General features: G+C 35.7%; 2 long non-coding RNA genes across 3 annotated transcripts in view; one reads left to right on the top strand and one right to left on the bottom strand.

The window, feature by feature from the left end:
- Nucleotides 1-26,465, top strand: part of LOC140331033 (uncharacterized) — a 63,024-nt gene that overhangs the window by 29,993 nt on the left and 6,566 nt on the right. The gene's annotated exons all lie outside the window — the stretch shown is intronic.
- The window catches only part of LOC140331032 (uncharacterized), a 21,974-nt gene continuing 16,758 nt past the window's right edge, over nt 21,250-26,465 (bottom strand). For both annotated transcript variants that reach the window (XR_011920848.1, XR_011920847.1), the window contains exons 3-5: nt 25,413-25,554; nt 21,706-21,808; nt 21,250-21,481 (exon numbers count right to left, since the gene is read on the bottom strand). This is a non-coding gene — a long non-coding RNA (uncharacterized lncRNA). The remainder of the gene's footprint in view (nt 21,482-21,705; nt 21,809-25,412; nt 25,555-26,465) is intronic.

Below are 26,465 nucleotides of genomic sequence, written 5' to 3'. Positions count from 1 at the left end.
AGATTCTCGCCCAATATCAGCTCTGACCCGATTATCGAACGAGAACCATTGCATGTGTGTACCTAGCCTTACTGTCTCTATTTATCAACCTTTTTGGTATTGACCCCTAATATTAGGAAATATAATAATAAAAAAAATATATTAATAAAATAAAAGTGATAATATTATTAATAATAGGTGGCATAATTCTACATTACAACATCACATTTTAAAGGTAACATAATTTAAGAAACATTCAGAAATACAAGAATTGTAATATTGCCTTCCATTACTATCAAGAGAATACTAAGAAAATAATCATATAATAATGTTGTATTTAAAGCTGAACTCCAGGCAAATAGCTTAAAGGAAAGCTCCACTTTCGTTACAAAATGACATATCATATATAATTGCTATAAAAGGCATTTTTTAATTTGATGCTTTAAAACATGATGTTTCCATTTTAATCTCTAGTCTCTGTAATATTTTAAAATCTGTCAAAAAATGTAATGCAATATGGCAGCCTGAAGGCGTTTTCTTCACTGTTGGTGTACAAAATACCTCCAGAAATGTAGTTTCCTTTATTTGTGATTGGCTCACAGATTTTGGGCATTCCCTGCAAAATAAATGACCTTTTAGAGGGACATTAAATGTCAGGTAACTACTTCTAAAGGGATGGGATGGGATGGGATAAAGGGACACTGTGGGTTTTCTTATTAGAACACCTAGGGTACACCAAAGGGGTATAATGAGGGATGATTCTTCCATTTGAGAATCATTCTGTAAAGGACATGGTAAAACAAATAGCAAAAATGTAGAAGATTGTTTAAAGTGTACATTGATCATCTAGAGTCCTGGTGCTTGCTGTATTTTGGCCAGTTACAGGAAGTGTCAGGTGGAGATCAGTCTACTTGAATATAATTCTTTTATAAATCAGGTCCTCTATTTGAATGTAGGTTGTTTCCCAGGTATGCCTTGCTGCATCCTATGCTTTACACTATGCCACAATGAGATTCAATGATCATTACATCTGAAGCTTTAAAGAAAGTGTATTTGCAAACCACGTCAGGATTCACAGAGGTGTCTGAATCTCAATACTTGCAAATCAGAATTGGAAATTGGATTGTTAGTCTAGAGAAGAATTTGTCAACTGCAGTGCTTGAAGGTCACATACAGGCCAGATTTTGGTAGACTCTTTGTAATCACTCCATACATCATTTACATCTATCTTTTAGAGAAATACTAAAAATTGTTATAACCCTTTGTCTCCCTAACTTTCGAAGATTGGAATTGAGGACCGTTGGTCTATACCAGCGGTCGCCAAGCGGTGGTCCACGAGAAAATTTTGGTGGTCTGTGGCTCTGGCCGGTACTCCTCCGAGCAGGCTCAGGGGAGGCACCAGCCAGAGCCACGGATCATGCCCCCCGTGCAAATTCCAGGCTGAGATCTGCAAAGGAAGATTGGGTGGGGTTATGTCATGATGACGTCACTGTGGGGGAGGTTTTTTCCCCCTTTGATTGACACTCGGCTCCCCGCGCATGTGCTGTCAGGAGCCGGTAATTTTAGTGGTCTGTGGGACTAAAAAGATTGGTGGCCACTGGTCTATACTGTCAGTAAGAAGTAAGTAAAATTGGGTGAATTTCTCTTTTGAAAAAGAGTAGTGTAGACAATGACACACAGCAGAACTATTTATAAACAGTAAAACTTGGTTAACTAACTGGGATTTATTGGCTACATTTTATATGACAGACTAATATTAACATTTCCTGATCAGAAACTGAAGCACTTTCTCATATTTGATAGTGCAAACTATGTTACAATATTAGAGATATATCTTACTTACTGCTTCTGATTACTATATTACACTATAAAATAACATCATCAGTGAGGTAGATTTCAGAACCATGAGAGCTGCCTGATAACTTGTATTCTACAACTAACACAAGGCTGCCTCATAGCTGTAAAAGTACGGTGTCTTAGGCACTTCCAGGTGTATACAGGAACCCCCCTTTAAGTACTATATCATCCACAACTGATCTGCCTCACACTGTTTGAAGGATAAGGCTGACCGAGCTCTGCATTATTTCCAGTGTTGCTATGGTTTGTAAGAGGCAAAACTGGAATAGGAATTGACATTGGAATTGAAATGTGACCATTCGGCCAAGCAAGATTGGAGACTTAATTGTTTAAATTTTTCCTCCTTTGTCATTTAATAGAAAAGTTTATAGAATGGAAATCAGGACCATGGTTATCATTAGAAAACAACATGGAAATTGAACAAAAGGGTCTAATTATTTAATTAGCAAATGTCTGCTTCGTTAATGACATATTAATGAGTTTTTGAAACGGTCATATAATTTAACATGAAAGACCCATGTGTGTAGCACAACATTCATTGAATGATTTTGTAATGTGTCTCACGAGACTAGCATACACCATTTAGCAGTCTTGTCAGGTATTATACTTTCTTTTTCATCAGCCTGTATAGTTAGGTCTGTAGCTAATGTATGAATTTAGTTAAAATTTGTAATATGTAACAATTTCCAATCATTTTCCAAAAAATATTGTTTTTTTTTTTTATCAGTAACTTTATATATTACTTGAGGATTTTACTTTGAATACTGTTGCAGTTGACTGGACATGTTTTATAATAAGCTGCACAGAGTGAATGTTACTTGGAAGGGCAGAGCTAGGGCATGGTTCTCACCCCAACACAATACACCCTAGTAAAAAGTATATATAGGACCGGGTATGTATTTTTTAGCTAACACCATTTTATAGGTGGTTTTACAGTGCCTTGTGGGAGTATTTCTCCTGGTTTGTTTCTTTACAACCTTCATTGCTTTTGGGAGGATACCACTATTTGAGGCTTACCACAATATAGCCTTAGATTTATTTTTGACACTGTATGTTGATAGGAGTCTTTTGATTACAATAATTAGCCTGTGCAGAGTAGCCACATCTAACAACACAACAGTCGGTCTAAATACAAATGTCAACAGTGACAGATCAGAGTTGTCAATAAGTTTCTAAGAAGTCACAAGTTTGTAAAATGTTAGAGCTCAAAATAAGTTAAACTTTTTCCTACTTTCCTTTTGTCTAGTCCAAAATAATTTAGTGAAACTTCAACTTACAACACCTGTGTGATCACAGTCTTGTATCAGGAACAACATTAAAAAAAGAGACTTGTTTGGATGCATTTCAGCTTAATTGTACTATATGAAACATGTCTGAGTACATGTGATCACTTTGGTTCACCTGGTACCAATACAGTTTTCAGCCTCCACCCATTGCTAGTTTTAAAACTGCCTACTGTGAATGATTGGAACAGTTCAACTGTTTTGTTATTGGATATATCCAAATTTGGTCAATGAAGATGGCCAAACACTCCAAAGCCAGATGATGAACATGTAAGAGCCAGTAAACAAGTTATTACAATAACTGTAATGATTTGTCTCTGTTACCACAGTGCATGGTAACACACACATTACCAAAAAGTACAGATCTAAATAAAACCTTATTATCACCAATAGGAACACATTAAGAGGTTAGAATCTCTATCAGATTTGAATATTTTTCTGTCTGCCTATTTTGAAAAATGTTCATTCATCATCTCAAATAGACTCTTGGAGAAAAAGTTAGAGGAAATACTCCCAATGAGGAAGAAAGACAGCAATCTATGCTGTATACCTAAAAGAGAATCTAACCAATTTTTCTCTATGCAGGACTAAAAAGTAGCTTTAGTTAAAATGTACAGCTACATATACGCCACTGCATGTGGCTTATTTGGTTATAGTTACAAAAAAAATGTGATGAATGGTAACACAGGTAAACTGCATGTGAAATACATTTCTCAAGTAATACCAAGTCAACAGCTATTGTTAAAAATGTAACCTGTACTTTGTAAACTTCTTCCTAATATATGTGTATGTCTTTAAAAGCCAAAAAATGGTCTATTTTGTACTTTAATAACTGACCCTGTATGCCATGAAACATATCTAGTACTCAGTTTTTCTGTGTTTTCTTCCATTTATTATTCATTGTCAACATGAATCATAGGAATATCTTCTCTTTTAGGGTGTTATGTAGCACTTCACTAGAAAGCCTGTGGCTGGTAAGAAAATAGCATATTTCTAGTGCTAACAATATTAGTTTTAATTGAAGGCCTGATCCTGAGAAATATATAAAATAACAAAATGGCCCTGGGAACACTACATTTATTTAATTTAACATTACAAATATATCTGGTGTATTATTGATTTGTACCTGCAGTAGTAATGTATTATCTTTTTTATGTTATCTCGGAATGGCTGCTAGGATAAGATTAATGTAATTATTATATATCCCCTGATATGGTATAAGATTTTATATTAGACTTGAGACTAATTATAGAAATGCATATCATTTAGAATGTTTGATGTTTAACCTGTTTTGGTGTGCCACAGCTTTCATTGCTTTTTGGTTGTAATGAAGGAAACTGACATCTTCCAGAGTTACATTAAGGATACTAAAAACTGGTATTACATTTGGTCACAGCATTCACAGGCTGGATCTTAGCTAGTGTATTACAATTTGCAGTAAGTTTATGTGTTCTACTGATTTGTGGATTCACATTTTGCATATGTCTGTTTTTATGTATTTTAAGCGTTAAAAATACTATGCAATAGTTTTAAAAATTTTTTGAGAAGTTCTATTCTATCCCTTTTTTATTGGACCCTGAAAACCATTGTTTTGGTATAATTAAAACTGAAAGTGAGAATGTAAAAACAACTTCTTAATAATCAAAAACAAAGAAGCAAATCAAATTGTAACGACCGCTACATTTGTACTACTATTTCAGACACTTGGTTCTAAATTCAGTTTTCAATAAAATGATAAATTTTAGTACCCAATGAAATTTATTCAGTCTTCAATGTGAACTTTTTTTTTATTGAAAAGTCATGTGGGAAAGTATGTAGGAAGACGTCATTGGAAATTAAGTACCAGGTTGAGAAAAGTTAAGATATGCAATTTAATAAAACCATACTTGCAGATGGCAAGGAATTTTAGCTGGCACAGGCATTTTAAAGATGCCAGTCTAGTGTTATTTGTTTTTTAAGTAGTGATTTCCCTCTGCTGTCTTGTAATGATTTGAGTTTGGTACCCACCTGGCCAGACACAATACCTGTTCCTTATCAATTACTGAGAGTAACATCACATTTTCTAACAGATACCCATTCATCAGGTGGATTCAACTGTGTCAGGCTTCCTATGGTATACACAAGCTACTTTTGAAGGGTTTTGCCTGCCACTTTCCAAGGTTCTAATTGTCATATAGATGTCAGATGCCCTGTATAATATGCCCCTTTTAATAAAAAATGTAAGTCTCTGTTTAAGGTGCACACTTTAATAGAACGTGCACATATTCTCCTTCCCTTACCATGATTACCGTAAGCCACCTTCCCCATCTGCAGATTCACACTTACTAAGAACAGAAAGGCATCTAAGAGGATTTATTGTGCAAGTACCTGCAGGTACGAAGATTAATGGCAGCCAAATGCATTGAAATATTACAGGCCTTCAGTACAGTAAATGAATCTGCAGGGTTGGGGGGAATTAGGCAAGTCAGGGTAAGGTCAGGTAATTTACATTTTTTTTAAAGCAATGAAAAGAAAATGGACGCAAAAAGAGTAAAAATAGATAAAGGGACACAAACATTTATTTTCACATCACCACATTTTGTAATATTACTTATGCATAAAAGTGGAGCTGCATTTTACATGCTAAAAAAAAAAAAAATAGGAACAAGAAATAAAACTATGGGGCAAACATGTCTCATGTATTCATCAAGCATTATTAGGGATTCATAAATAATTCATAATAATTAATAAGTAATTATTGTTAGTCTGATGACTATGTATACACTATATATATATATATATATATATATATATATATATATATACATAATGCTATATATAAAGGTTTTGACTAAGCACACAATAATATTTATGAATACCTGTTCTATACACATAAATGAGACATTTGTGCCCCATAGTCATTTTAGTAAAAAATATCATGATTGAAACAATGAATCATGGCAGGAACACCAATGACAAAATGTTTCCAGGTGAAATTCTAAACTATAAACACAATCAAATGTATAATTCTTGTAATTAAAATGTCAGCTAGACCCTTACACTACTTTGTTAAGTAGATAGACCCCGGCAATGAATCTGAATCAGCCGACATTCCCACAAGCCCTAGAGGTGATGCTGTTCTTTGCCAATTCGGTTTCTCACTTAAAAAAAATAATGTGAATGAAGAACATTTGTTAAATCCCTTTTTTCATAATTTTAAATGCAACCTTTTAGTGTACAATGTGCCTTGCAGCAGTGGCACAGCTTGACAACATTTATATCACTAGTTTTGTCACTAAAATCTATAGAAAACACATTAGTGCCAAAGAACATGGGGTGTTTTTCAAAGTATTACTAATTGCATTGCAAAAAAAAACTAAGTTGAGCCATGGCAGAAGATTAATATGTCACTCTATAGGTAAACTATTTCTAAATAAGATCTGATGGAAAATGCGGTAAAGGATAGTAAAAACACACAAGCTGTACCACAAAGCTTTACTGTTTGTTCATAGTACTTCCATTTTTTCAATTTTTTGCAGTTATTATAGTAGCAAAATTGAAAAAATAACAATTAAATAACAATTTAAATGTTGCCTCCTTGCATCTCATATCATGTATTTTTTAGCAAGGGTAACTTATGTAAAAACTGACCACACTAAACTAATTCGGACCATTTCGTACATCTTCAGTGCTCTTGTTAGTGCTCTCCTTGTAGTGAGACTTTATGTTTTGGTACGATGCTTGGCATTATAAATTAAGGATGTCTAAGTCCAGGTTTTTGAAGTTTTCAAATAAAGTAAACTAGTTTTCGCACTGAGCAGTCTGAGAAAGTTAGTGTACTTTTAAAGAAAGTCGGTCTTCTACATACCTTACTTATCCTCAAAAACTTGGCCAAGATCTTTCCTACTGACACTGCAAGGACTGTTGTTTGGTCTCTGGATCATAGTGGTGTTACCACGTTTCATTAACATTTACAAGTCTTTTTAAAACATCACTCAATTGCTCCAAATGCTACAAAATCAACTTGGAGTTGTCCACACAATATCATTTATAGTCAGCATTCAAACATTTGACACATTTCAAACAAGGATTGTAAACCCAAAGTTTTTCCAGGATATGGCCAGGATATATTTTTAATAAACCCCTATTATATACTCCATAACTAATTTACCTACAAAAACATTGTTAACACACAAGGCTTGTGTACAGTTAAAGTGTATATCATTATTATTACTACACAGTATTTATTTAGCGCTGACATATTATGCAGCACTGCACAAAGTCCATAATTATGTCAGTAACTTCAAAAGGGTTTACAATCTAATGTCCCTACCAGAGCCATGTCTTTAACCTCCTGGGCGCTTTCATTTATATGTCTATATGTTTATATGTTCAAACCTGGGACATAGCACTGCAAAGGCCAGAGTGGTAACATCTGAGCCACTGTGTTGCCTGGACTCTAAACTAATTATCTTAAAGTTCAATTCTGATATTCTGAATTGGAATTTTTGTCTAAGTTTGGCCTAAAAGACCTTAAACTTACTGAGACCTTACTTTCTTACTGTTTCCTGAACAGTAAACTAACAATTTTGAAAACTGCAAATGTGGGTTAAAATACCATTATTTGCGAGTATCAGGATTTTGATGGCAGTGATGTATAATTTCATTTATCCCCCTCAAGGACAACCAACTTGAGTCTACTTCCTGTGTACACAGTACTGCTGTGGAGGAACTTATGAGAGTCCGTCTTGAGTCTGGCTCCGAACTACTGCACCCTCTAGTGAAGCCCCTGTCTTTACCACTGGAACACACTTTTTCATCAACTTTTCTCAGATCCATGTAAAGATCTTGGTTTCTCACCAGCAGTCGAAGCACTGCTTTCAGACACATCCACACACATAACAGGCCTGATTTAATAAAGCCAAACTATCTATCTGTCTATCTATAAAGATAGATTATCATGGGAGAACCTGGGTGATTCAGCAAACCTTGATTTGCTTTTGAAAAATCATTTGACCAATGTTTGGCATTCTTGTCCAAATGCTTTCCAGGTTTGCTGGATCACACAGGTTCACCTAATCTCTTAAACACTCAAATTCCAGACCCAAGTAAAACACCAACAGTTTTAATATTTAGGACAGTGTTTCTCAACCTTTTGAAATTAAGGGAGCCCCTAAAATTACGTTCAGGTCTTCAGAGATCCCCTTTTATAATTAATATATCCTCTGCTCACGGTACATTGACATAGTGGTCATTGGGAAGAATGTCTCATACATTGCTGGCCAGTGGGGAAAATGTCACCCTTACAGATAGCCAAAAAGAAGATTGGTGTCAGTAAACTGACCTTAAAGGCACAAAATGCTCATTACTCAAGGACCCCTAGCAATCTCCGGAGGTTGAGAAACACTGACTTAGAATAAGGGTAGAAATGTAACATTGTTACAATATGAAAAAAAAAATCAAAGGAGTAGATCCTACAGCCTCCTTACACATATCTGTGAATAGGCAAGGCAATTAAGTTAGGCAAATAATGGGGGGGGGGTCTCTAGTCGAACACAGCTCCACCACATGGTAACTGGACAGTGAAAGAGAAGCAGACAACAGATGATATCTGCTCTCTGTCACTCTGTTCTTCAGTCCTAAGTATAATTGATTGGCTGCCTGTGCTGCTCCCCCTTCCTGAGTCAAAACTCTACAGTACAGAGAACTATAAAATGCTGATACCAATTCAAATTCAGTTATCTTTTCAAAATACATGTAATGATGTATTCATAAATACAGATGTACATTAAGGTTATCTTTTTTATTGGTCAGGAGTTCAGTTATATTGGCTTAGGGCCTAATTGATCAAGTGGAATTGAGATTTATTCTAAGTAATAGGTGTACTTGTCTGTGTAACATATTTACAGCTGAACCACAGTCTTACTTTGCCTAATCATAGCTAATGGACTACAAACAACATCCAAGACTCCTAGCAACATTGCACATGTGCTAGGGCCTACTTCACTATAGTCAGTTCAATGGTAATTAACTGTGATGAGATTCAGACAATCTTTTTAAATAAAAGAAGTGTTAAAAGAAATTAAGTGAAAATGCATGTAAACGTTTCTACTGCGCTTCTATGCGTTTTATGCACTTTTACTAGTGGTTTAAAGCTTGAATTTAAACTGCTGGAAAACACTGGAAAAAGCTTATGCCACGTTTTCCTGCAATTTTACTGCGTTTAAGGTTCAAGCCCTTGGGAAGTGGGAAAACGCAGAAAAACACCCTCATTGAAATCAATGGATGTGTATACCCACGTTTTCCTGCATTACCCTGCGTTTTATTTGGTGTAGAATAACCCATTGGAATGCATGGGAGTTTCAAACATGGGCTTTTAATGCTTTAGGTTAAACGCTGGGGAAAACGTCTACTCAGACTAAGTCTTATACAATTAGGGGTTGTTACAGTTATAAGAATGTGATACATGGCACACACTGACATGCATGTTGGGTTGTATACAGGTGGGCTGCTGAACTTAGCACATTGCAAACAAAGTAGTGTAGTGCATGCTGCATTTTCTTTTCAAAGTGCAGTGCATGGAAACTCATTGTTACACAGCAGTGAAATGGTAAGATGCATATGGGGTGCCATTTAGGCTACGTACACACGTCAGATGATTTTTGTCTGATTGACGCTTCAGGGTTAGTATCAGACAAGAATCTGATGTGTGTGCAATGGCGATCCAACGTCGTTCATGGATCCGTCCTGGCGGATCCACAAACCTTGGGTGCCAAACGACCGCAATAAAATTGAAAGGGCGAGAGCGCAGTGGGGTACTGCTCCCTCGTGCTTCCCCGACCCTCTCCATAGAGCAGAACGGTGCTGTATGTACAGTGCTCATTTATGAATCTTTCAGTCTTTTCGTTGGAAAGGATCTTTCACGATCCTTTCCAATGACAAAAACATTTGTGTATAAAATGAATGCCAACCTATGGAGCAAGGCGTGTGCTGTGTGTTGCTGTACGTTGTGTTGACGCATGCAGCTCCTATGGAAACACATATGTTAACCCAACACACTAGTAAAACAAGCCAATAATGTTTCAGTAATTGTGTAGTATTTTGAAAAATGTAAAATTTACACAATGAAAATTAAGTTGTAGCCAGTAGATGGCAGTGTAAGAGAGAGAAATGAACAGATTGCAATGTAGTGGATGGAATTATTTGGATAACACTAATTTAAACTAAGGCTTGCTTCACTTTGGTCAGTTCACTGTTAGTTAGCCTTGCTTACTCCAAAAAATATCCAACAAACCACAGGTGCTGCTCTGCAAGTGCTTTATCTAAAACATGACTGCTGCTGTTCTTAGAGCAAAAGAAGTGGAACATATGTTTGTTATTCATTTATTCAAAGCTATACTTTCTGCCAATCATCCTTTAAATCACTGCATGCCGCAGGAAAGGCTCCTTGTAAGAAAACAATCGCTGGTACACAGGAGATTCTAACATGTGCTTCCTTGGTGTCATACTGACAAACCATGAAACATTTTTGCTTGAAATCTCAGTATGTGTAAATCAATTTGCAAGCGAGATGAGATTTTTGACTTTCCAGAGACCCCTTGGCCAAAAGGGAAAAAGTAAAATGTGCTAAACATAACTTCAGTACTTGGAGTTCATTCATTGCTTCTGTTTTTACAATGCCAAATGTGATGTAGCATGGAGACGTAATGCTTGTCAAAAGTAAAATCTTGTTTTCATTGTTCTTTATTTGTTAGTAATTAAATTACATTTTACATAGATTTTTTGTTTTATTTATTACACTAATAGAGACAATTTATTGTTCAGTATTGTTGCTAACTGCAAACAAACTGCATTTTGTATAATTTAATAAGAAAAATTGCAATCTATCATTTATCATATATTTATCATCGCCATTCATCAATCATCATAAGTATGTATATATATATATATATATATATATATATATACACACAGTATGTATGTATGTATGTATACATTACACAAATCAACAAGATATAAATAATGGAAGATCTAACTGCATCCAATTACGATACTGAGTATTTGATTACCTTGGATGCCTTTTTTCAATATACTGATTCATTTATTAGTACATTGACCCCTTCCTTTTTATTATCCCATATTTGAATTACCCACACTATTATTTTAGACTGACTTCTAGCAGAGATGTAATTCCTTTTCCCAATCCCTCCTCCACCTACAATTTCATTTAACATTCCCTTACCCTTCCATTTTTCTTAGTCTCTCTTTTATGCCACCCCCTTTGACTAAATTACATAGCCCTTCTATTATATTCCACCTATCCCCTGTATCTTGATTCCTTTATCCCTTTCCTCCTTAAACCCAAACCATCACCTTCTTAAGCTAGAAATATACATACCACTTCATATTTGTCCTTTATTTGAGGACACTATTGATTACTATAGGTTGGTATTGGTATTAGGCCCCCTTACTATGAGTATGCATATCTACAAGCAGAATTATTAATTGTAAAGATGTTCTAATTTTTCTTAGACTCCTGCATTATGTTTCTAAAGATCTGTAATATAATATTACATCAATAAAGAAAAAAATATATTAAAATACTTATTTAATAATGCAATCCACCATACAGCCAAGGCATCCAGTGATTTTACCCACTAGAAATAAACTTGTTTAATATTAGGATATCACATCATTCAGTGTTATCCAGCATTTCATTTGTTTCTCCATTATGGCTATCAATGTTTTTAATCTTCGATGAATTGCTTTAATAAGGTATTTCAGCAAATGTCAATGTAACAGATACTACTCTTTTCAATCTTAGAATTTACAGCAGGTAGAAATAAATAGAAAAGAAGTTATGGAAAAAAGGATAAAAGATTAGTAGGATGGAGAAAAGGTACAATGCTTCCAGGTGCTGGTACTGGGGGAAAGCTAAGGTATAAGCAAAGATGCCTACAGATATAAGAATGTTTGCCCACTTAGGTCAGACTGGGGAACATTTGTATGGCTGTTGGCTGCCCCTTACATGTACCAACAGACTTTTGCTATACAATACTGAGACATCAAATCTGAAAATAATACTATTGATTTCCCTACTGCCCTTTTCACCTTTGTATAAATCTGCACCTTTTTTGTGATGTTTACATAAATCTTTGTATGGGAGTATTTTATGGGAAAGCTCTTACATCTGCTGGATCATGCTTAAAATAAGCCTGTACAACACCATGCAATTTATTTATATAGATAATACAGAATCTCTATGCGTTCTTGAGAAATCAATACAACAATGTGTATTAGTACTTCGAGTATAACTACTGTGGTGCTCAACGCTCATTCACTTGTTACTAACCATCTGTACTTGGAGCTGAAAAAAAATGAAACAGAACACATATTCAAACAGGTTCTGTAAGGAACTTACCCGTCCTGCTAGCCCGCGGTGTCCCTGGGGTTCCCAGCCACAGAGGGAGACGCCGCTCTTGCAGGCATCATGGCTGAGGCTGCTGCTCTGCTCGCAGCTTGTCTTTCTCTGCAGGCGGAGGGATCCGTCCTGGCCAAACTACTGTTCAGCCAGGCAGCAGCCCTTGCATCCCTTTAGATGTGGTTAATGATATTCCTGCTCTCAGCACTCCTTTGCAAGTGCAAAGTAGTGCACGTCCTAGGGGTGCTGTGGGAAGAGGTGCGCGTGTTACTATGCGTCCCTCTTGTACCCCCCGAGGGCGTGGCACTCGGCTGCCTCGCCCCGGGGCGGGACATAGTTAGTTTGAATTCCCTGCGGCCAATCAGCTGCAGGGGATTTACCCAGTCTCCTATCAGACGGTGCAAGGTGGCGCAAGGTCATTGGTCATCCTGGCCATTTAAGGAGAGTCTGTCCTTTACACCATTGCCCGATATAGCCTCTGATCCCACAGTGTGCTTGGGTGTGTCTTTGTATAGTTTAAACTTTATCTGCTTGTCATCTCCTTAGTGACCCGGTCTGAAACTAACTCTGATTGAACTCTGCCAGCCCTGACCTCGGATTGTTATTGACCATTCTGCTTGCTGCCTGCCCTGACCTCGGATTGTTACTGACCTGCATTTGCCTTATCCTTCTGTACCTTGCTTGATTGAAATTAACCCTTGCTGTGCTGTGCTGTTTTGAATAAACCTGATTCAAGGATATCTGGAGTTGGTTGTGGTTTGTGTGCCCAGGCGCATTACAGGTTCATATTTTAAGTGTATGCTTGCACCCACTATCACTATAGGTTAAAGTTGCTGCTTTAACTGGTTTAAAAAAATCTGGTGGTATGTAAGCCAAGGTGATTGTAAAAAATCAAATCTTATAGAATTCAATGGGGTTTACTGATATCTTTATATTTGGCAAATTCTAAATGATCTTTTCCTATTTTTTTAATCAAATATTTATTTGAGTCATTTGTGCGGTGGAAAGATACCAGCATTCATGTCTGTTTCTCGCTTATTTTACCAGCTCACACGTAGGACAAGCTGAAATGCCCTCTGTAGCATAGTGAGGTCCAAGCCAGTCCATAGAGTTGGCAGAGATTTACTATAAACATACACACACTTCTGTACTTTCATGTTATAACTGTTACGAAACTACTTTGGAAGGCTTACCTAACAAAGAATACCTAATCTCCTCCAGCCATGATGCTCCCCATCATTGCTAATGCCATCTTCACTGGTCTTCCTTTGGGTTTTGAATGTTCAGGCCATATTAATTGGCTGGGTTAGGATGACACACACATGTGCTTGAGAACTACTTTATCTTGGTAGAATCTTCCCATGCGTGGCTATGTTTACAAAAAAAAAAAAAAAAAAAAAAAAAGACAACAGACTTTATAGTTTCTTTTGAGTTTTGTCTTGGCTTTTTTGGTAATGTACACTTTGATGATCAGATAATCCTCCAAACTTTTAAATGTTTTGGCGTCTACTGTATATTTGATTGTGTTTCTTATAAGATAAAATAATTTCCTTATTTTACCTCAGTTTTCACTATCCATGCAATGGAAACCCTTCTGAATTTTTTCTACCAAGCTATTTAAACAAGTTCCAGAACTGTATGGAGGTATGTGATTACATTATTGTTTTACATTGCTAATGTATATAATGTACAACTTCACACTTGTATCATGCAAATTACTTTCAGCAGAAAAAGCCAAGCTACTGAAAATTACTTTAATAAAAATACTTATTTCCTTTCATACTGCAGTGAAGTGTGAGAAACTGGTGCAATATTTAGAAATGTTAAGTAATTTCCAGTGACCTTATTCTACAGACTTAGATCTGTACACACAAATACTGCACAACATGACCACAAAACGTCGTTATCATCACCATCACCTGCAATAAATATTACTAAGATAAACACTGCTAATTGAAAAGCTGTATATCATCAAAAACAGGTCATATCAGATGTTTAACACCAATATACAAACACAATATAGAGTAATAGGTACACTCTAATAAAAAATATGTATTGAACCTAGTTTTACACACACAGCCTGTCCAATCAGAACTACGTATGTTCTTTCAATTTCTGTGCTACAGTGTTTTCCTCCAGCTAGTTTTGCTTGTAATATGGTGGTTCTAGAATCTTATATTGTTATATTGAAATACAAATATCTTGCCTCTACCATACATAAATCCTGATGCAAACAATAACAATGTTCTTTGAGACACCAATCAGGTTTAAAGCTGAACAGGAAATTTGTAATAGATTTTTGGAATTTGATTACTTTTTGGATTACACCCTTTCCCTACTGTGTATCATGTTTGGGATCTTTTAATGAAAGATGGAAGCCTTAAAACAAATTAGTTGCAATGGTTTTACAATCTGTACTGCTTAGCCAATAAAAAAAGTCCCTAAACCTGTGGGGTAGTGTTTGGATCTTGGATTCCTTTAGTCAGATTTAGATTCAGCAATGTTATGTGCGCAAAAAAAGTCAGCTTACTACCTGAATATTTCTAATGTCAATCAATGTCTTTTCTTCTCTGATAGCTTGGGCATATTCCAAGATGACAATACCAGGATTCATTAGTCCCAAATTGTGATTAATTGTGATAGGGAGCATGAAACATAATTTTCACACATGAATTGGCCACCACAGAGTCCAGGCCTTAACCTCATTGGGAATCTTGGGGATGTGCTGGAGAAGACAAAGTGGTCCGACTCTCCCATTATCAATACAAAAACATTAATGTGACTGTGGACAGAAATAAATAATAAAAATAAATAAATACACTGCATATGTGCAAGGAAAAGGATAACATTGCAAATGCATTTTGTAATTTTGTAATCAAAGCTAAAACAGATCCAATGAAATATGTGGCCAGGCAGTGTATATGACCATGGCACTGCAAGACACTGAAACACATCAATAAATATTAATGTAGAATGAAAGTGATTTTAACACTCAGTAACTCATATAATTTAAAGAAAAGTTTTATCTGGAGTTCTACTTTATTGAATGTCATCTAAGTTCATCTATGTAAATATTATAATGCTCCTGGGTGCACCTTTGTACTAGGATGGATAGTTTAATGTACCAGTTCTCATCTGGAATCCTATTACTGCATTTCCACGTGTACTAAACGTAAAAGGTAAAGAATAAGAAATAAGTACACTATAAGTAATGCAACAATCTCTATTCAATCCTGGATAACATTCCTTACCTAACCCAGTATATATGCTAATAAAGACTAGGTTTAATAAAGGAAAGAATTTTCTAATATTAACGTCCACCTTAAAATTACTGTAATTTTATTCATGTATTCCAAACCACAACTCTTGTAATAATTAAACTTTAGGTGAATAATTATTAAAGGAATTTGTGTTTAAAAATATGATAGCCATTTTCTCACGGTGTTCCACTTCACATTAATTACTAACACTGGAATTCTTTCAAAAAGAAGGCCCTAACATGTTGAAAAACCCTGGGGCTCTGTAAGGGTACAGAAAAAGCAAAATATATTTTCCAGAAAAAAAATATAGGCTTGTACAACACACTCAAAATGATATATAAAGTTAAATGAATTCTTCCACAACAAATACATCAGCACTCCTTACTAAGAGGCCTTTCAGGAAAATATAATAACTTCATTTATTTTTTTTCCTAATACCTTTTTTTTTGATACTATTGTATGTCACATGACTGCCAATAATTTCCAAGTTCTTCCTCCCTTTCAGGCTCCATTGTACTCCTACGTCACCTGCAATTTGAGCAGTAGGAATGTGACTGTACGTGCCTGCATGGGAAATAAATCCACAACAGGACTGGCAGGATCAAAAAAAATATTTTTTTTGGGCAATATTTATATGGGAAATTTATTGAGGATTCATAAGCTAGAAAACCTTTATTTGCATAAATAAAATAGTTCCACTTTAAAGTGGAACTTAAGCAGGGGACCCCTTGGGGCATTTTACATGCTTTTGAGCATCCTCTCAGGCTCAGCATCCTAACCTACAATGCCATTGATTTCACACTACATATACACAGCTATAGGACTGTTTTTCTTTAGGAGGTATTCAAGCTGATAAATACATTTAGCATTTCTAAATTTTCACTACCACATAGTAAATATTTTAAAGCTAGACTTTAGGCTCAATTTTTTTTTCTGTATTTATGTATTATAAAATAAGTTTATATACAGGAATACTTCTGCACTGCACACATCTAGTAAACTTCTTTATATACAGATACTTCTGCACTGCACACATCTAGTAAAAAAATTCTTGTAGTTTTTTCCAGTAAAGGAAAGTCTATTAGTTGCTAAACGTAAGGTTTGTACACTTTTCCATCAATTTTTTAAAACCAAAATGCATATGCTGTTTGTAAAAAGCCAGCCTTTATTTATTATGACACAGATGAAGATCATGTCACATTCTATGATCAATTCATATGAAGGTTCCTAAGGGTTCATAAACATTTTATCAACTGTATAAAAAACAGTTACATAGTTTTTCTTTCAAAACAGACCCTTAAGGCTTGTTGTGGAAATTTACAATTTATGGCAATTGTGGAGTCCCACTGTAACAGATATAGCAGCATTTACAAACTTTGTCCATGTTTAGGTTTGTAAAACACTCATTTATTTGCTCCAAATGTAAATTAATTAGGTCTTTGTTTACTTTATAGTTCAATAATATGAAATGATTCCATTAATTAAACTAAATGTATATTTTATTTGAAAACCTTGAGAAGCCAATGCCAGATAAATAATATACAAAATATAATATACAATGAAACATTATTCTTGTCTTAGAAGAGACAAAAACACATCTCTATGTGACATTCAAGGTAAGGCAAAATGCCCAGAGTTAGGCCTAATAATGAACTCCATTTATACACATAGTAATAGTCCAACAGGAAAAAAAGTTTCAACATGTTTTAAGTAAAACATTTATTGCTTTTATATTGCTTTTAATATGACACATCATTTTGTTTATTTTGTTCCAAAGTTAGGATAATATTCTGAAAACCACATCATTCTGGTTATATATTTTTGGCAGTAGATTAGCATTGCATTGCCACATAGTCCTTTGCTCTGAATTGAGATATGCCAGTATGGAAACTGGTATAACTTGTATAGTGATGGGTATGAATGTTTCCAAGAAGGAACTAAAGCCTAAATTGTTTTAAAGCGGAACTAAGGCCTCGTGACTCACTTATCCGGGTTCCATCTTAAGGCACCGCCAACTTCTTCTTCTTCCTCTTCTTTGACCATCCTGATTGGCTGTGCCGGGATAATGTAACATGTTGAAACTTTTGTCTCCCTTTGGACTAACACTCTGTATATTTATGGCATTCAAAAAAAGGCTTAACTCTAGGCATTTTGGCTTACTTTTAATGTCGCATAGAGATATGTTCCTTTAACCACGGAGTATGCAAGGGAAGCCAGGATTGCCGGGTTTCTCTGGCAACCATAGCTGACGCTATGCATATGCAGCTCAGCTTTTTCACATTTTACCAGCGTGATCAGGCAGGTAAGAATAGTTATTGCAGAAGGGACATCACCGCTCCCTTTCTGCAATAACCACCTGCCTAATTTTTAATTTTGTAACATGAGACTTTAGTTCAACTTTAACTGCTAGGGACACTATGCCATTGAATTTCCTTTTGAATCCAGTGAATCTCATGTCAGGTACATGCATGAGACCCTCAGTGTGTTGCTGGAGATTACAGTGGCAGATGCCAGTGGAAATATGGCAATCAGGGAAGCACAAGAAAATTTTAGGCAAGTTCCTGAAATTCAGAATAACCAGCGACCCTGGGAGGTAAGTAGTTGAAAAGGATGTAATATAAAATATTCTGCCAACTGTATTACACTAACCTAAAACAGATTTAAAACAGTAAACATAAAACAAAGACTTTCAGCTAAAGAATTGCATATTGTCTTTTGAAAAAAAATTGAGCTGAATAAAAATCTGACATTTTCATATGCATGACAGTGTTCTGTTATCCAGTATTATTTAGGTGTCATCAGGTTAACTCTTCTCAGGATGACTTGAGTTACCAAGCTGTAAATCAACATCTCTGCTTTAAAGTGTAACTACACTAGTATTGGCCTGATTCCTTTCTTTTTAACTACTTCACTGATGGATAGACTTATAAAATATTGAACTGAAATATTACAGACATAATCTGTCACATAGATGTATTAGCCAAGTCTTTCGATAGAAGTTTGTTGTCCATGATTCAGTGGTTTCTTGATCATGAGCAAAAATGATTGCTTCATTATTTAGAGAAATAAGTGAACCTTAACCCGTTACATTTCTATTGATATATTGTACTGAACTGACATGTCATGAATTATAGATCAATATCAGATTAATGTGTGATCTTAACAAGGAAATTGAGCACGTCGAATTAAAAAAGAAAGAAAGGTCAAGATAAATTTAGTCATATTAGCATATGAATATTTTAGAAATAAATCTATAATTTTATATGTGAGAGAAATGAAAAAGATATATGTGAAATTTAATAAAAATGGGTTATTAAAGACATTTATTTAAAGACATTTATTTTGGTTCCTGTACCTTTAGTAAACTACATTACCAACTACCTCAAAATCCAGCTAAGCTTTTTATGGTGTGGTCGCATTATCACTGATACATTTTAAGTAAAAATTGAGTGCAGAAAAATTCAGAAAGTACAACTAGTTAAAGCCAACAGATGGACACCCGGGAAAACTAGAGCAGGAAACAGAAGCCTCAGCAGCACAACAAGCAAATCACTAAAGCAGCCATGTAGTTGGTGGCAAGCTATACTGCAGATGTGGGAGAAGGCTGCCTCTGGTCAAATCTACAACAGGTAGGTTACTGGCAGCATGGTCATTACACCTTGCTAATCCAATCACATATACCACAATCTGTGTTGTTATTAACTAAGAAACATTTTAGGCCAAATCACATACTTTAGACATGTTCCTTTGTTGCCCCTACCAATAAAATACCTTTTACCTTTTAAATAAAAGAACTTTTAACTCTCAATCATGTCTTATTCACTTAGCAAATTATATTTTTACTTACCTTAGTATTTAAGGAAAAGCCTAGTTGACATTAGTTATCTGATCATATGTAATGCTTTTTTTTTTTTCGTTTTTTTTCTTGAATGTAATAGGGTATTCTTCTCATTAGAAACACCTTTTATACTAAGATAAGTGAACAAGCATTTCTCCTATTGTTGTTGTACTAATCTCACAATAACAGTAATCCTAATCTTACAATGTTACCCCAGGTTGTTGTAAAATTTACTCACCACACTCTACACCACATGGGTTATGTGCGCATTATATCCAGAGAATGATAAATAAGGCTAATTACTTACTTTATGTCTTTCCTTTATATCAAGCCTGCCATTTAAACAACCACAATCTATATAGACATATATATTATAGTTTTAAACCTATTAAATCAATAAAAACTATATATATATATATTAAATATAAATATATATAATAAATGAATGAGCATGGATCAAGGTGGATAAACTCTGTTCTATTATTCTATTAAAGCAGCACTAAACTAGTTAGTGGGTGGTGAGTTTCTGTTATAATCATAGCATACATGCCGAATATGGCACATATGGTCATCACTGTAGAGATGGGAGCCGCCATCTTCACTGCTGGCTGCATGGAGGACTTCCATGGAGATTGCTATCCTCCTCACTGACTGGATGATATAACCACTGCTTGTAGGCAGGAATTACATTATCCCTGGCAGCTGGCTCTGTTTGTGGGGACAAACTCTCAGCTACACGGCACATGTGCTTTAACAAAAATCCACCATAAACCATTGTCTTTTTTGCCAAACAGCACTACATCCTGGTTTTTGTTTTTTTGTTTTAGATCTACTTTAAAGATTTTGTTTCCTTCGGTCACACAACTATATGGATGTCCTGATAGGAAAATATGTGTAGACAGTGGTGAAGTTCCAACCCACATCCCTACCAGCTATTTTCATTATTCAGTGCCGACACCAACAATGCAACTGCCACTTTATTCATGAACACCTCCCACTTGTACTTGAGCAAATCACATATGGTGGATTACCATGCTTCAAATGGTTCATTAATTCATGTATTTATAAACTCATTCATTAGCACTTTTGAATTTCTGCTTATAACTAAATAGGTCATCAATGGCAACCTCTACATTCTTTCACAAGAAGTTATCTTTAGGCTTATTACTTTTACAAGCACATATATGAAATATAATAAATGAATATACAGGGGTCTGGTATATGTTACTTTACCTTATCACCTACTAGATAACTAGTGGGAGTGTGTTGAATATTCTAACCCAATGCTAATTCTGTAAAATTAGTGTATATGCAGATTTTTTTTGTTTTAACATTTTAGTGAGAAACAATTAAAACCCCAGCCATCATTTAATTGCAATTAGGGCTCAGCTAGAGAGATTTTCCCTTGTTTACTCTCCCCAAGAGAAAATGAATCTTAAAAAATATTTAAGAGCGATATTTTTTATCCGGACATTTACACTAACACTGACTACATAACATCGAGCTAAATTATATTAACAGATTTCATGGTAAAGCATTGAGTAGGATATTTTGTGAGGTGGCATTGCAGTGTGTAGAATCAAAAACTCCTTAAGTATGTTGAATTTTAAATAAAAGAAGTAAACATATCCATTATGAGAGATTTGTATTATTTATTATTTGTTGTCTACTTATGGGATAATTTCTTTTATCAAAAAATAATACATGCCTATGATACAATGAGCCATGTCAGTCTTATACTTTACTGCAGTTATTAAAATAGGTAGTTGTTAGATAGAGTGCTGAACAGTTTAAACCAGTGTCTTCACTTGAGGGCATCTTTCTGGAAGCATTATTTTCATTTCACTCAATAAATTATTCCATCCTGTTCACAAAACACAAATTACATGCGCTATTAGCATTTTCTAAGGCAACTTCAAGATCACAAGTGTTTTAATGTGGTATGTGGTACTTTGGGGGCTGCAAGAGCTATTTGACAAGAGATTAAAGGCAGAAATATGGCATTTTATTAAAGTAAACATATCAGTATGCCTAGCATGATAAAATGGCTAGTTTTCTTCTCACACAAAAGTTTCTGTTGAGTGATACCTTGGAAATCCCTTCAGGGCACCATATTATTCACTTTGTTCAGCGGAGAGAGCAGTTGAAAATGGCCTCCAATTTTCAAAGAGTATTGCCTAGCCATTCTTTACTGTCAAAATGAAGAAGAGCATAAAAGTTGAGTCAATAAAGTAATATGAAATACTTAATATAAAAATTCAAAAATGAATGATTAACCATAAAGATCTTGCAGGAGCTACTGCAGCAGGGGAAAAAAAATTAACATTCCCCCTGAAACCTATTAACACCACCGGTATACAATATCATTTCATGAAATATATTACCTTGCTGCATGCATTTTATGTGGGTCTCTTCTAAAACAATACATCACTATATATATATTTACTTATTACTTAGTAATTTGAAACTTGCTATGCCATCTTTTTTTTCGGGTTATCAATACATTTGGTGGTCTCTAAGTGACAGCTGATCAGCAATGTATGGTGGTAACACATATTACCCTTCTAATGTCCCCCAGCAAAAAACTGTCAACTTCAGCTCAGTTCATTATTATTTTTAAGGCAGTTTTGGGGTCATTTGTTAACTTTAAAAATTGCTATAATATCAAGGAAAGTTTCCTTTTGCTTCTTGGTGGTATAAAATAATAAGAGGTTATTTATCCATGTCAGTTAAATATGGGCTATATAGTCCCAGCTTTTTTCTAAGACTTTAGTATGCAACTAAAATAATCAAAACAGATGTTATCAGAACCTTACAAATTTGAGGGATTAATATTTGTGACTGATAGTTTGAAAGTAAAATAGTCTTATGATTAGGACTAGAGATAAAAAAAACATATTTATTATTAGGTTGTCTGATCTTGACAGATCTGTATTATGGAGTTTTTCTTTTCTGTGCTAGAGGTTAACAGAAGCTCTTAACTACTGTCGTTATTTTCTGTCAAGTGAACACAAGTTTCCTTGGTATGTGTTGGTTGTGTTGTCCTAATTCTCATAGTCAAGCAGATGCTAGTTATATCCTTGTGGTTATTGGCTTCAAATTTTCCCTTAATGGTAAATTCAGCAAGTATAAAAACAATAGACTTTGCATAATGTCCTGATTACTGGATGTCCTGATTTGGTAGCTACCGTGTTTCCCCGATGATAAGGCAGGGCCATCAAATAAGACAGCCCCCCCCTTTTTAGGGAAAAATGAAAAATAAGCCCCCCCCCGCAAATAAGCCACCCACCGATTACTTACCAGAATCGGGTGGTATGAACAATAACTGTGTACTGTAGTCTTCTTCATGGGTAAATAAGGCATCCCCCTGAAAATAAGCCCTAGAGCATATTTTGGCCTTCCAAAAAAAATAGGACAGTGTCTTATCATCGGGGAAACAGGGTATCATGCCTTCCATCTCTTTACAGAATTAGAGCTGGCATAATTTTTATTGCTACTCAACTTCCCTCTGCCTGTGGTATTGCTAAGTAGCCTTCTGCCGCTTACTAATCTAACCCTATTTAGCAGGGTTTTTGAAAGAGAGGAGAAAAGTTGTGTTATGTGGAATAATAGGATGTCCCACTACGTTGTGACTTTTATGTAGTGTAGTGCAATGCTGAGGATGTTTGCAAGAGATGCGCGATGCTAGAAATGTGAAGTTTACTGCATATCAACCAACTCATTCATCCAGGCCTCCACTTAGTCCTCAGTGATCAGATTTGCCGAAAGTCTAAACTTTCATCGGGTTAAGTAAAACTCTGTCACAATTTTAATTTTCATATGGATTTGAATATTTGGTTAGGTCACTGGCCGCCTTGATAAAAGTTTCCAGAACATGTGCAAACTTCTCTGCTACTTCTCTACAACATTCTCTGCTCTCTCTGCTCTGTCCCAGGCACCACTATCTTCTTGGTGCATGGACGTTTGTTCAGACTTGGCAGCCCTGGGGAATGCTGGAATACCCGGCACATGCCGGCATTATAATTTTATGAAGTCCAGTAAACAGTAAAGAAAAAAGAAAGAAGACTGAAGTTAGAATGTCACTCTATTAGGAACCATTGCACAATGATGCTCTGCTCAGGCGAGCAAAACTCCTGTAATTGTTTTCGGCCTATCCAACAAGGGAGCAGCTATGGACTATTCATGGTTGCCCACTTGCTGGATTGGCTGAGTGCTTGTAAAGAATGACAGGAGCTAAGGCACAGCTGAAGATAGCTACTGTATCTGCTTGCTCATTGTACAGCAGGGAGCAGCCAATACTGGATCAATCATCAAAGAATCCTATTTACATATTCTTGGACCCAGCAAAGGTAAATATTAATTTAAAAAATACCAGTACCTTTTTTTTTACCTTGTGTTGTGTGTTTATTTCTAAGACTGTTTTAACCTATTCAGGGAATGGTTAGGGGCCCTTTGTACCCCTGTACTCATTCCACAGGGTCAGGTGGTAGCTATCTAGAAGTCCCCAATAAATGGGGCTTCCAGATTCCTAAAAGCTACCTATACACAGACTACGGCAAAACTGGGGTTTAATTGTGAGGATGGGGTCCCCTTCTCTAACAATGGCCCTTGCAATATTTAATTACAGGTGTAGGTTGTTTTTTTGCCAAAAGGGAAAGGGGCTCCATGCTATTTGCTTCTTTCTTTCTTTAGTAAGCCAGATTCCAGACAAAGGTTTATGAATGGAAGAGGAGTCACACTTGCTCACTGCCCCATTTCCTATTTAGGAAGGTTTCAAGCCTATCAAATAGTCTGGGTTCAATATTTGGGTAGGGATGTCCACACTTTTTCTTTTTCTGGTATAAAAAGGCTTTGGGCATTTAAAATATATAAAACATCTGCACAGAGGCAGTGTGGCAAACCACCCTAGATGCTGCATTGAGCATAAAAAAAATGGGCAGTAAACACATCCTGCCACATCCTATCGTCTGTCAAGTAAAAGATAATGAGCAAACATATTCCCCAAATGTTGAGTGTTTTTTTTGGAATTGGAGCAGTTTTACTACTAGACTGAACATAGCCTTTATTTGAAGAAACATTTGGTAACTATGGCCTTTCTACGCTAATTGACAGTAATTATTAGCATAAAAAAACATCAGTGTCAAAGTTGTGAAAAAAACTTTGTCATTATGTATAGAAGTTACAATCAAAATAAGTAAGCTATGTGAGGTTCACATCTACTCACAGATAAATCCTCCATACTGACAAATACGAGCATTGCCAAATTGTCAGCTGAGCCCTTTTAGGGTGTTAACTGACAAATACAGCACATGTATCATTAACTCTGAAACCACAAGCTGTGGCATGGAAATTCTCTAAGGCTTAGTTACTACTTATTCACAGTAAACACACAAGTGCACAATGCTAAATCAACCACATGACTGCATGTTTAGAAAGTGATTTTATTTCAGAAGGTATCCACTTGCAATAATCTGTGCAGAACTATATATGAATTACAGAAACTGTAAGTGGAAAATACCCCTAACCCAAAACTTATGTTGTCAACTGTACAAATTACATTATTGAAACAATACTAACAAAAAGTTTGACTCGTTAATTCATGAGGGACAGTTCAAAAGCATATACCACAACTAGAATAAGAGTATTAAATACTTTATCTTTTTGCAAAAGTGTCTTGCACTGAATGCTATTCTGAATGGTATTATGTTGAAAATGCCAGATATCATACACACTACTTTCCCTTATGTTACTGTAGGGATCCTGTCTTAAAGAGGAACTAAATCCATGGCACTCACCTGTTTGCTTACCCTCGCAGGGTGCCACTGTCTCCCTTCCTGACTCCACTGCAGGTGGACACACCTAAGGATAGGATTGCTGTTTTTTCCTGGTAACCAAAGCTGAAGCTTCACATGTGCAGATCAGCATTTTCAGATATTCCTGATGCGATAAGGCAGGTAACACATGTTATTGCATTATTATTATTGCACAGGTTATTGATACTTAAATGCTATGCAAGAACAACCTTTCTGACCAGCTAGGCTCAACTTTGTTTAAATGTTCAATGCCCTGCAAGTTTCTTCTATGCCCAAGATAATATTTGCTTCTGCCTACTACAGTTGAGGTGTTCCACTACATATGGTGGAAAGGATAATAGCTATGGTATTATTTCTTGTCTGGGCAAGCCAATTGACAGTTGTATTCAGTGGTATGAAATGAGGGAAGGTTAACAAATGTGGAACAGCCTTCCAGAAGGGTCTATGTTCTTTTATAATATGCAGGATTTATTATATCTGTAGACCACATAGGCAAAGGTCTAGGGAGTTGGAATGGGTGAAACTGTCAGTTTTTGATTTAATGAAAATTTGAACATAGTATTGTCACCAAAATTGCTGAGGCTGTTTGGGGAACCCATGGAACCATGTTCAAAAAATGTAAGAAAGCATGGGATTTTTTTCAAAGATTAATGTTAAAGTATAGCTGTCTATTTATGTTAATTGCAAAGCCCCTGAACATAGTACGGCACCACATAGTACACACTGCAGCACCCTAAATCCAAACACCTGCAATGCTTACCACAACAATGCATATAACATGCAATGTTCTGCACTGTTAAAGAAAGGTCAAAGGCATTGGCAACCTATTCAAAATAACTGCAATGCCTTAACACAATGCACATTCATCAAAGCTAACACACGTACATCAATGAATTTAAAAGTTAAATCCCTAAAGTTAAAGTCAGGCCTGGAGGGAGCGAGAAAAGGGAGCATAGAGTAAGGCCGGCATGACTGGGCAGACAGGGAGTAGGTTAGGAAAGGGTTAATGATTTAGTTTGGAAAGTTATAGAGACG

The sequence above is a fragment of the Pyxicephalus adspersus genome, chromosome 5 (genome assembly GCF_032062135.1).
Source record: "Pyxicephalus adspersus chromosome 5, UCB_Pads_2.0, whole genome shotgun sequence".
Classification (NCBI taxonomy): Eukaryota; Metazoa; Chordata; class Amphibia; order Anura; family Pyxicephalidae; genus Pyxicephalus; species Pyxicephalus adspersus.
Note: the sequence above shows the minus strand (reverse complement) of the source record. Positions and strands in the feature narration are given on the sequence as shown.